This window comes from Mauremys reevesii, linkage group 8, assembly GCF_016161935.1.
Source record: "Mauremys reevesii isolate NIE-2019 linkage group 8, ASM1616193v1, whole genome shotgun sequence".
Classification (NCBI taxonomy): domain Eukaryota; kingdom Metazoa; phylum Chordata; order Testudines; family Geoemydidae; genus Mauremys; species Mauremys reevesii.
In genome coordinates this window covers 69,822,279-69,834,588 of record NC_052630.1, presented here as the reverse complement: position 1 = coordinate 69,834,588, position 12,310 = coordinate 69,822,279, and the positions used below count along the sequence as shown (strand labels likewise).

At 42.0% G+C, this 12,310-nt stretch overlaps 1 pseudogene; it reads left to right on the top strand.

The window, feature by feature from the left end:
- Window positions 1-991: 991 nt before the first annotated feature.
- LOC120370105 lies at window positions 992-11,766 on the top strand (annotated as a pseudogene).
- The last annotated feature ends 544 nt before the right edge of the window (window positions 11,767-12,310 follow it).

The following is a 12,310-nucleotide window of genomic DNA, read 5'->3' as shown; positions in this document are numbered from 1 at the left end:
GAGGACTAAAAGCTGGTTGGCCCTGGCTTGGCTGCACAGAATGATAAGGAGCTTTACAAAGTGTGGAGCTGGGCTACATTCAGTGCTAAGTAAAATGCTGTTACTGCACCCAGGAGAGCGTAGCACTCCAAAGGTGTGGGAGAGTAGGTAGCCATGGCTCTGGCCTCACTATGTGCCAGCCAGGAGAGCTGGTTAGGCCACACAGTGGTGGGGACTATGCTGAACCTGTTAAATGGCTGAAGCACTTTCTGCCAGCTCTCCTTTTGTACTAGGGAGCTAAGAAAGGCAAGACAACACAGCTCCACACCACTCCCAGCCCAGGACTGTGCATGAATGACATAATCTACCCTGAGAAACAGGTATTGGGTACATTTAATACATCATTTTGCACTATCAAGCTGCAGCACAGATGGATGTCAAATATTTAGTATTTCTAGTTCCAACAGAATAAAAAACTACAGCTCTGAGAGACCCTCGGCAATTAAGATTTAGTTGCATTATCTGATGTTGTGTTCAAGTCTGGTTTTGACAATAAGTATTTGTTCTCACACACATCACTGTCCTTTGAAATATCGAATTTGTTGACAGCATTAAGACACAAAACAAAACAGTAAGGCTTTCTCTAAACACAAAAGTAGTACAAATTTGACTATACTTACAAGACCCCATTAGTGCAGATACAGTTATAGCAGTATGAAAGTGCCTTACACCAGTATAACATTCCTATACAGGATGGGGAATGAGCTCTACTGTATTACACACCTTTGTACAGTATATCTGTGTCCACCTTAGGGCTTGTACTGGTACAACTATAGCTGTAAAAAGCTCACTCCCTCAACCAATATAGTTATACCAGTACAACACTTCTGTGTAATCCAGGACTGAGCCTTAACGTGTTACATTATTAAAGTTGTCATGAGCGGTTGTGGCATAGCTTCATCAGATAAGCAATTCCGAAACTATCAAAGCAACAGCAAGATAAGCAAAATACATGCTAAAAATAGTTGGCCTTTTAAAATGTGTAATCTGTACCATGTACTTTACCCTCTCGCATGAGTATAAAAATCCATGAGAAGAGCACAAGCTATTACGGAAAGAACCATGAAGGCCTTTCTTCTGCTAGCAGCCATTGGACTTTGTTCAGCACAATATAACCCAAATACAAAGCCTGGGAAGACATCTATTGTCCACCTGTTTGAATGGCGTTGGGCTGACATTGCTCTTGAATGTGAACGGTATTTAGCACCCAATGGATTTGGTGGAGTTCAGGTATGTAGCTTCTAATGTTAATAGACATTGAAATTGCCTAATAAGCGGCACATTTTGCTTACCAAAGTAAAAATCCAGGTCATATGGGACAGGCACCAAGTTCAAACTAAATAGAAATTGGAATGGAAATACTAAATGCTGAAGCAGTAAAAATAGACCAGCCCATCATGATGGGGTGCATTTATTTAATCACTCCAAAGGGTGTAATTGAAATATTTATTCCTCTAGGTGAAAAGTAACACCTGAATCTTTATTTACTACTGTGGAAAATGAGGGAAATCCCTGTATTTTTTTTTATGACTATTGTATGTACCTCAGTTTACCTGCCTGATATTTTGACTATGCAGAATTAAATGAAAGAGATAAAGGTACCCACAGAGAGATACCACGGCTCCTTAGGGGAGCAATGGAGTGAACTTTAATTGGGAAATACTCACCTCTCTGACTCCAGCTGGGCTAGTACGTTTATTTTTTTTGACCCTGGGATCAAAGGAACATGATGGCAAAGACCCCTCTGCCTAGGAACAAGGAGGGTGAGCAGGCGGCTGGGCTGGAGATAAGTCTGACAGACATACTGAAAGTATGTTGCAGGGCCTGGCTGTCTCTCTCCCAGCCGAGGTTTATTGGTGTGGGCTGGATGGAACTTACTCAAAAAAAAAAAAAAAAAAAAGAAAAGAAAGAATAAAGTTTAGGTAAGACATGGGCATGTATGTAGGCCCCTCACTTTTTAACTCACTTCTTGGAGTACTGTGTATTTTGGGAGGAATAAATAATACTTTGTTTTGAAGAAGCTGTTTTTAGAGCCTTTAATCAGCCAGTAGTCACAGGCTCCTAGATAAAAAAGGCTGGCAGGCCAGATGCCAAATGCAGTTGGGCTTGTCATATTATCACCAGGGGGCCTGCAGCCCAGAGGCCCATTCTAGGGGTTGTAGGACTGTGTGGTTCCATCCAGAGAGGGCTGATGGTAACAAAACTTATGACCAGAGAGGTATACTCGAGGAGCTAAGAGGGGTCTAAAGTACAGCTTGGCCTTTTAGTGTGACAACTACAATTTGATACATACCATTTCTCAAATTGCTGCACAAACACTCACCTATGTCTATTTCATATGCCAGTTTCATTAAACACTTAAATATAAGCAAGCTCAGCCTCAGGAGCCTGATCACCCAGTGAGTTCCTGTCTGTAAGGACTGCCTCTGAGATGCTGAGCCGCTTCATCTATTGATTTCAAAGGGAGATGAGAGTGATGAGCATCTCCCCGGATTGGGCTCTGGTAAAGCCAACTCCTTGCCACAGAGAATCATGGCCTCAGATCCTCTGTCTTTATATGTCTTTTACAACACTGAACAAGTACATAAGTAATTACTAGTTTATTTTCAAATGACATCACTTTGTTCACAGATATCTCCTCCAAATGAAAATATTGTCATTACCAACCCGTGGAGACCATGGTGGGAAAGATACCAGCCAATCAGCTACAATCTATGTACACGATCTGGATATTATGATGAATTTAAAGACATGGTGACCAGATGCAACAATGTTGGAGTAAGGGACTTGAAATTCCTCCTATATAAACAGTGTGGGGAGATGTAAGATATTTCAGGTTGCCCTCTGTCCTGTTCCCAGTTAAATATATATATATATATATTCTTCAGTAATGCCAAGGAGATAAGGTGCCAGTTCTAAACAGAAGTCATTTTTTCATGCCTTCGCAGTGGAAGACTAGGTCAATCAAAAGCTTAATCATGCAGCAATAGCTCAACCCAAGAAAGTACTATTAAAGAGAAACCCAGCTAAAATTGTTTGGTTTTTTTGTTTGGTTGGTTGGGTTTTTTTAAGTTTGCAATCAGGAAAAATAGTTGCTTTTCAAAAGATGCCTATTTTTAAAATTTAGTATAATTGAAAAACTCTCAATTAGCAAAATTGGAGTCATTATTCGTTGAAGACAGAACTTAAGATGGATGCTTAAATTTAACTTCTTTACTTCACATGGTCTTGAAGCTGTCTGACTGATGGTATGTGGTCATTAGCAGTCAAAATCAGAGTGAGGCACCAGATAACTCAAGAGGGAAGATATGGGGAGATCAGAGTTAAAAAGAGAGCTGATCTAATGTTCTCCCAAACAGTCTGGTCTTTCAAATGAGGTGCAATCACTGAATGGTAAGCTCTCTGCTGGATATTTAGAAATAAATAATATTCTATCACTTTGCTCACATGAAAAAGCTCTAGAAGAAAAAAAGTGAGGCGTCAAAAGGGTGGGGAATGTAAATGAGACAATAAGTGCTATTTAGTCAATGGCACTTAGGTACTGGCTTTATTAAACTGAAATGCAAACATTGTTCTCTAGGTTCATATTTATGTGGATGCTGTAGTCAACCACATGTGTGGATCTGCTGCTGGCTTTGGTAATAGTTCTACTTGTGGAAGCTATTTCAATGCAGAGACCAGAGATTTTCCTGCTGTGCCATACTCAGCCTGGGACTTTAACGATGGTAAATGTAAAACTGGAAGTGGAGAAATTGAAAATTACCATGATGTGACTCAGGTAAATTTAGAATTGTAAAATATATTTTCGCTGTTTATTCTCACTCCCACCCTCTTCTTTACAGGGCTTTGCTGTCACATAAAAACCTCAGAACAGGAAAAACTCAGAGATGGATGAATAACTGATTTCTCAGTTCATTGGCAATTTAAAAATAATAATATAAAAAAGTTTCCATCTTAATTTTTTACATTTAAAAAAGCTTAAATTAAAGTAAAGGGGTATTTTGAAATAAAAATAGTTTCAAACCAAAATATTAATACTTTTTTTAAAAACAAAAAAAAGTATTAAATTTCATTTTGAATGTCTCAGCTCTTCCCCCCCCCAAACAATTTGGCAAAACTGACACAAAATCATTATTTTCCTTGAAAAAATGTTTGATAGAAAATTTTTGCCCAGCTTTAGCAATATTTCACACATAATAGTCTTTCCGTTAATTAGTTAGTAGGGGTAGTGAGAATTACATAACCAATAGGCTACATTTCAGCAAGATACTTTAAGCATGTGAATAGTCCTATCAAATCAGTGGGATAACTCTTATAAGTTAGGAATGTGCTTAAGTACCTTGCTAAATCAAGGCCCTGCTGCTCATTTCAAAGGCTATTGTTACCTCTTAAAAGCTTATCAGGCCTGAGCCTGATCAGTAAACATGCATGCAAATCCCAGGGTACTACAGAAAAGTGTGAGTAGTTAGCATTCTTCCTTGTGCTCTTTTATGGGTGAGCCACACAACTGACTTGACCTCTTGTGATTAGTTGGTATTTAATGGCTCCTTTTCCCGGTGAGGGGTCTTAGGTCATCAGCTGTATTCACCAAATTCCATTATGCATTCCATTGCCTAAATTCCCATGGCAGCTTTATTTGGAAGCAATATTCTTCACTCCCCTGCCCTGAACAGTTAGGTAGTGGTGCTGTGCATTGCTAAACAGTATCTTTTACCCCATTTCAATGTTACATGAAAGGATTCCTGTGGTAGGGTGACCAGATCACCCAGGTCAAATATCGGGACATGGGGGGCGGGGGGGAGCAAGCGCTGGAGGGAGGCCTGGGAGACTCAGGGGAGTGCGGGGCTGGGGTGAGTGTGAGTCTGGCCTGGCCCCAAGCAGGCAGGACTCGGGCGCGGTACCTGGAGGGAGAGTAGGGGGTGGCCTGCAGGGCCAGGCGGCGGTTGTTCTCCCCACCTGGGCAGTGGGACTTGGGAGCAGCCGCTGCTGCAGCTCCCACTGCCGCGGGGGGAGGAAGCAGCCGCTGGCCAAGCTTGGCGGCTGCTGCTCTAGCACCCATTAACCCCCCGAGCCCGGGCCTGCTGCGGGGACCCAGCGCGCACCCAGCCCCGGCCAGTCGCGTCTGGGCTGGCTGCCCAGCTGGTGCAATCCCGCGGGCGGCCCCGGAGTGGGGGAAGCAGGCCCCAGCCCCCCCATCCCACTTGGGTCCCACAGGAGAACGAATGGGGCTGGGCTGCCGATGCCTCCGCTGCGGGATTGCACCAGCCGGGCAGCCAGCCCAGACACGACTGGCCAGGGGCTGGGCGCAGCGTGCGCACTGCTGGGTCCCTGCAGCAGGCCCGGGCTCGGGGGGTTCTGGCCCGGGCACCAAAGCCGCAGCCGCTGAGCGCCACGTGCTTGGCCGCTTCCTCCCCCCGCGGCAGTGGGAGCTGCAGCAGCGGCTGCTCCCGAGTCCTGCTGCCCAGGTGGGGAGAACAGCCGCCGCCTGGCCCCGTGGGCCGCCCCCCTACTCTCCCTTCAGGTACCGAGTCCTGCCTGCTCGGGGCCAGGCCAGACTCACACTCACCCTGGCCCCGCACTCCCCTGTGTCGCCTGGGCATGGCATGCTTGGCAAGAGGCGGGGATTTGGGGAGGGAACCAATGGGGGAAGGAGGAGGCAGAGTCAGGGCGGGGGAGGGCGCGAGCCCTTCTGGGCTCCGGAGCCTTTGCTTGTTTGTCCAGTGTCCCGACCTAACATTGGTCGGGACCCGGGACAAACAAGCAAATATCGGGACAGTCCCGATAAAATCGGGACGTCTGGTCACCCTATCCTGTGGATATCACTCTTACTCTGTTTCCCTTTGTCCCTGTCTTGATGGTTGGGGGAGGGGGAAAAGGAGGGAGCTAGAGAGAGAGAGAGATTGTAAAGTTCATTAAGCGATTGGGCATCATTCAGGATGAAAGATGCTAAAGTGTCATTATTATTCACCTCTTCACTGTAATACAGAGATCAAGCACTTGATTACACATGGTCTCTCAGAAGTACACTAGGATTGCTATAAGAAACCATTCTTTTTCTGTGAATATTTTAAAATACTCTTTTAAAATCTTCTATTTCATTGAAAATTCACATCAGCAAATTTTACAGGAAGCAAACACAAAAATGGGCATGAACACAGTCAAAATGGATTTGTTTAAAATTATGAAAAAAAATCTGTGGCAAAATTTTGTATTATGAATCCAGCTATAATAAAATCTCTCATGCACTTTCATGGTAAGAGAAAAGTAGCATGTAGTTGATGCTGAAGAGAAATATTTTTATCTGTATATTAGCGCTGAAGTAAAAATGACATATTAAGCCAGATTACTTCTCCTAGCTGTATTAAAATCACATGAGTAGGTTTGGCAGAATTTGATTTTTATTTTATATAATTTTGATGGATAATATTGTTGTTTATTTTTAATCCTTTTTACATTTTTATAGATTTAAATCATCACAGTTGCAAAAATTGTTTTAAGCATTTTTTTATATTTGTATTAATTTTAAATTTTCATAGGTGTGGGAAATTTCATAGGTATGGGAAAGGTCACATAATTTTTAATGATAGTCCACACTGAGATTCAAAAAGTTCAAACTTTATAATCATTAAAACAAAAATCAAATACCAATAAGTTCTCAAGCAGCATTTTTCTTACTGTGCTACCTGTAAATTTCAATTTTTATTGGGGGAAATATTTTTTCATTGGTGTGTGTGTGTGTGTGTGTGTGTGTGGTGAAATCAATGTGTACTGACAATTACTGATAAAAATCTAATCCTTCCAAACCTCCCTATGAATATAGAATTAATGGACTGATTCTCAGCTAGCATTTTCCTAAGTCACTTAGACCTATCCAGAGTGGGTGTAAAATGCAATCAGTCTTTGTATGGATATAAACAACTACACATGATGCCAAGTAGTAGAGAATCAAGTCCTATATCAGCAAAGTCTAGTATACGTAATCCCAGTGTCACCTGCAGCCATATGTATGTTATGCAAATTGTGTACCATTGGCAGTGACAAAAAAGAGCAGTGCTGGCTGGCCCACTGAGCACTCATGTTTGTCACTGCCAGCCTCTCTGTCATGGTAGGGGAGGGGAGCAGTGGGGCCAAAATTGAGAGATGTTGCAACCTGGTGCATAGGGGTCACAGTGCCACTCAGATTTGGCCCCATGACGGAGGGGCTGTGGGACCAACCCTGAATGGGTACGCAGGGCAGTGGGATGGCCAGCACTGATCCTCCTTGTCATTGTCATGGGCTAGCTTGTGCACCAGGACACCTCCACAGGGGCTTGCCCTTCTTCAACCCACTTTCAACAGCCCATGTCCCCTCTCAGGGATGGGGAGTGACACAACACCTGGCGGGCGAGGCTGGAATATGGGGGCTGAGCACGGCATGGGTGAGGAGCTGGTGTCAGCAGCTCCCCTGGGCATGGCTCCACAGGGACTGGCAGTGCATAGCATGGAGAAAATTTCTGGGGGTGGCCCTGTGTAATTCTATATTATTCTGTGTTTTTTCAACAATGGCTTTGCAAGAACTGTGTTCAGGATATTTCATTTAGCACATGGGATGAAAATTGTCTTAAATCAGGGTCCCAACTAATTTTTTAAACAGGTCCGTGACTGTCGCCTTGTCAGTCTTCTTGATCTTGCCCTGGAGAAGGACTATGTGCGCTCGAAAGTTTCTGAATACATGAACGAACTTATTGATATTGGTGTGGCAGGCTTCAGAATTGATGCTTCCAAGCATATGTGGCCTGGGGACATGACGGCATTTTTAGACAAACTGAAAAATCTAACTACACCATGGTTTTCCAAAGGATCAAGACCTTTCATTTACCAGGAGGTAATCTAGTTTTCTTAGTTTCGCTCTACGTAGAAATGGGTTCTTTTATGCAAATACCGTATGGACTTGACCCTGCATGTATGTTAGTGCTTTGTTGTATCAGGACCAAAGTGCTCAGCAGCTTGAAAGACTGAATTATCTACAAATTAATGCAAAGAACTAAGGTCAAAATGTTCCACTTTCTAATTTGTATGGGCCCAAATGGATCCTTTTGTTTGCAATCAAGTAACCGTCTAAATAGTTGAGGTGAAATCCTGGCTTATTGACTTCAATGTCAACACTCTCATTGACTTCTAGGGGCCAGGATTTTATTCATGATTTTACATGTGGATACACATTGTAGATGTCTAAATGATCACACAAAATGAAAAAATAATGGAGAATCAGGCCCCAAAAGTTTTAGTTCCTATGGATTCTAACCTTTAGTACTTCATGTTCCAGCTCCCAGTCTCCTATTTTGGTACTATTTTTATGTTTCCAAGCCTACTTGGCTTATTCAGTGAAAAACTTTCAAATGTGTATGTTAATTCTTTCATGCATTTTCCTCCATCACCTATTCATCATTAGTCATATAATCATTAAAAATATAGAGAGATCTCAGAATTTTATTTTGTAAGTTAACTTCTGCAGCACCAATAGAGAAAATATAAATAAATAACTTTGTAAGATTCCCCCCTCCCCAAGTCTCAGCAATATTGTTACATGACTTTTATCAGTAAATGAATGTTTTTAAACCAGAAGACAATCTCTACCAATTTAAAATTTTAAATGTAAATTAGTATTTTGGATCTAAACCTCCCAGCAATGTCCCTTTAAAGTCAAACTTCTCATTTGATTCTTTTTATTGTCAAACTGATCGTTCTGGAATTGGATCATGTATTTCATTACTAATCTATTCATGGTCATGACATATTTGGGAGTGGGGGAGAGGAGACGAGGTTTCTAATATTTTTCAATTGCACCTGAATTTGGGATGCTTTAGGAAGCAATAAATGGGATTTAGTAAGTAACTCAACTTATTACTGTTTTAATGCATTCAATTGATTTATTCTTCCCTAAAAGCAGCAGTTAGGACTATGAATTGTATCTTTTTAACCAGGTGATTGGACTATAATAGTGGCTTTTCTTTCTTCTACTAGGTAATTGACTTGGGTGGAGAGCCAATTAAAAGCAGTGACTACTTCGGAAATGGCCGAGTGACTGAATTCAAATATGGTGCCAAACTGGGTACAGTGATCCGCAAATGGAATGGAGAAAAGATGGCCTATTTAAAGTAATATATCTATAGTTTGAATTAATCATTAGATTCCTGCAATATTTGAACTACTAATTTCAATGTGGTTGACTCTTTGTTTGTTTGTTTAGGAACTGGGGAGAAGGCTGGGGTTTCATGCCCTCTGACAGAGCCCTTGTCTTTGTGGATAATCATGACACCCAAAGGGGACATGGTGCTGGGGGAGCTTCTGTTCTAACCTTCTGGGACTCCAGGTAGCTTCATACAGGCAGCAGAGTTCCCTTTCTTCTTCTTCTTTCTTCCTTCCCGTCCTCTCTCCCCCCATTTCCCCTCCCCAAAAAAGACAGCGTATCTTCATGTGTCTCATTACTCTTTGGTTTACAGACTATATAAAATGGCACTTGGCTTTATGCTTGCTCATCCTTATGGATTTTCACGTGTTATGTCAAGTTACCGTTGGCCAAGATATTTTGAGAATGGAAAGGTAGGTTTATGATCAATGAGAACAAGTCTGTAGGCCATTATGCTGTTAATTATCCCTGTGTCATCTTGTATGCTTCATTGAGCTGTCTCCCCAGATAGAATGTTTAATCTGTATAACTTTGTGTTTAATAACAAGGACATTAATGATTGGGTGGGACCACCAAGCTCTGAGGATGGATCAACCAAACCTGTTACAATTAATCCAGACTCCACTTGTGGCAATGACTGGGTCTGTGAACATAGATGGCGTCAAATAAAGTAGGACACTGCAAACAGCAATTTCCAATATATTCTTCACCTGATGTGGGGATATTTTAATTAAAGTCAAGCCCATTGGTTGTATTTTCAGGAACATGGTTATTTTCCGTAATGTGGCTGATGGCCAGTCTTTCTCAAACTGGTGGGACAATGACAGCAATCAAGTGGCTTTTGGGCGTGGTAATAGAGGATTCATCATCTTTAATAATGATGACTGGTAAGTGGGAGGAGTGAATAGCTTCAGAAAAAATGTTACTCCCTGGTCAAGCTGTAGACCCTAGTACTGGCTATAGAATCTGTGGCAACTGGTTGGAGGGACACATCAAGGCTCTTACCTGATGCAGCTCCAAACCTACCATCTTCCCACTCCCAAAAGCATTCTTCAAAAGCCTGCAATAGCTTCTTAAGCAACACAATACTCTGCTGCTGGTTCCTGGTCATTGGACTTGAAACCTGCAGTAAGAGGTTGGTCAGTGGGGAATGCATGACCACGCAGAGCTGAGAGGTACTTTGGCCGCTGTTGGTGTTGGGCCTGGCCCTAAATAGGCTAGCAGACATGGCTGTGAGGAATGGGTGGAGAAGTGACTGAGAGTAATGTGGGTCAAGCTGGGATAGGTTTGAGAAAGGGCTGGCACCTGGGAGTTTTCAGCTGTCTTTTATGATGAGAAAAGTTGATGGTTGGATTGGATGTTTTAGAGGAGCACAGCGGTCAGGAAGTTCTCAGAATTGCATTGCATATGAATTGTTCTCAATCTTCGGCACCTGTTGAGGGTTAAATCACTCACTTCATTTAAGTGTCTTCCTGCCTTATACAAAGGGCTTTGTGTCTAATCAGGCCCACTTCCTTTCTGGATATTCCACAAAGCCACTGGCAGAGTCTCATCAGGGCTGGCACTTCATGTTAGGGTTATTGTTGTGCTTTTCTAGACTTCTCTAGAGTCAGAGGTGCAGAAAGAGATGTAGGGAATCTGTGGTGCTGAGGTAGCCCCAAACAATATGATATTGGAGGAAAAGAGCCCTCCTGATTCCAATGGAGAGTGCCAAAATTGCTGCGATGACTCAATGGGACTGTCAGAAAAGGTAATTTGGGTGTGCAGAGAGGGAGGGACTTGGGAGAAGAAAAAGAACAATAGGAGCCTAATAATAAGGAAGACTCTAAACTATTTGGAAACTGACAAGAATACCTGAATTTACTGTCCCTGCAGATAATATCATACACACTTGTCATCTTGTTTTTTTCTCTAGTTATTGAATTTTAAATATATGAAGTCTTTGTGAATGGGAGTAGATGGATAACCTTTGCTTACTCATGCCTACACAGGCAAGGCTTGATGGCATTTCAAACTGGAACCTTTATGTCTAGCAGGGCTGCATGGGCCCATTGAGGCCATATAGACAGTATATACAATGACCTTAGTATTCACTGTAGGCTGATGTTGCTCCCTACCTAACACACACAGGCTCTGCTGTATCAGAGACTGAAAGACCAGACCCAAGAGTAAGCCCCATGTGTCGGATACTGTAGTGCAGAACACTATCCCCAAAGCCACCTGGCTGGCCAAACATATGATGCTTTATAATAAAAGAGAAATACCTGCACTGAAGAGTCTGAATTACCACTTATTCCTTTTCAATGTTTTTATACATAGGAGCTTGAATGTGAATTTGCAAACGGGCCTTCCTGCTGGAATTTACTGTGATGTTATTTCTGGGCAAAAGGAAGGTGACCGCTGTACAGGAATACAGGTGCAGGTTGTAGATGACGGCACTGCTAACTTCCAGATTAGTAACCAGGCTGAAGATCCTTTCATTGCAATTCATGTTGATGCTACATTGTAATCCATGCAAGAATGAATGATTCTCTGTATAACATCTCTAGTAATGAATAAACTGTCTTGGCACAAAAGTCATATTTTTTTAGTCTCATTAATGAAATACTGTGTCAGTGCTGTAATAGTATTACAGAATAAGTAGCACTGATACAATTTTTTGAGATGGTATAACAGGCCTACACATATGGATCATTTTAAAGACAACTTCATTTTACTTCACATGAAGACAGTAAAGGAGAAATTAAACCATGAATTGAGATGATTTTACTGTTGTAATTCCAAAACTCAGGAAGGCAGACAAACAGACACACACAGGATAGGTGAAGCTTGTAACAGCACCTATTACAGCCGGCTGAAAAAATTGATGTTTTTGGTTTGCTGGCAATGCAAAAGGATTGAAAAATATCTTGTTTCACATCAAACCTGTGACCTTCTGTACCTCAAAGTGGCACTCTGAAACCCCCATATTCACTACTGTCATATAACTGTATGTTTTGTACAAAATATGCCTTGTGAGGTATCGGTCTTGATCTGTTGAACAATAATAATCTGTTGGATTTTATGTACTATCCTTGTATATGAAGATATAAAGTATTACTA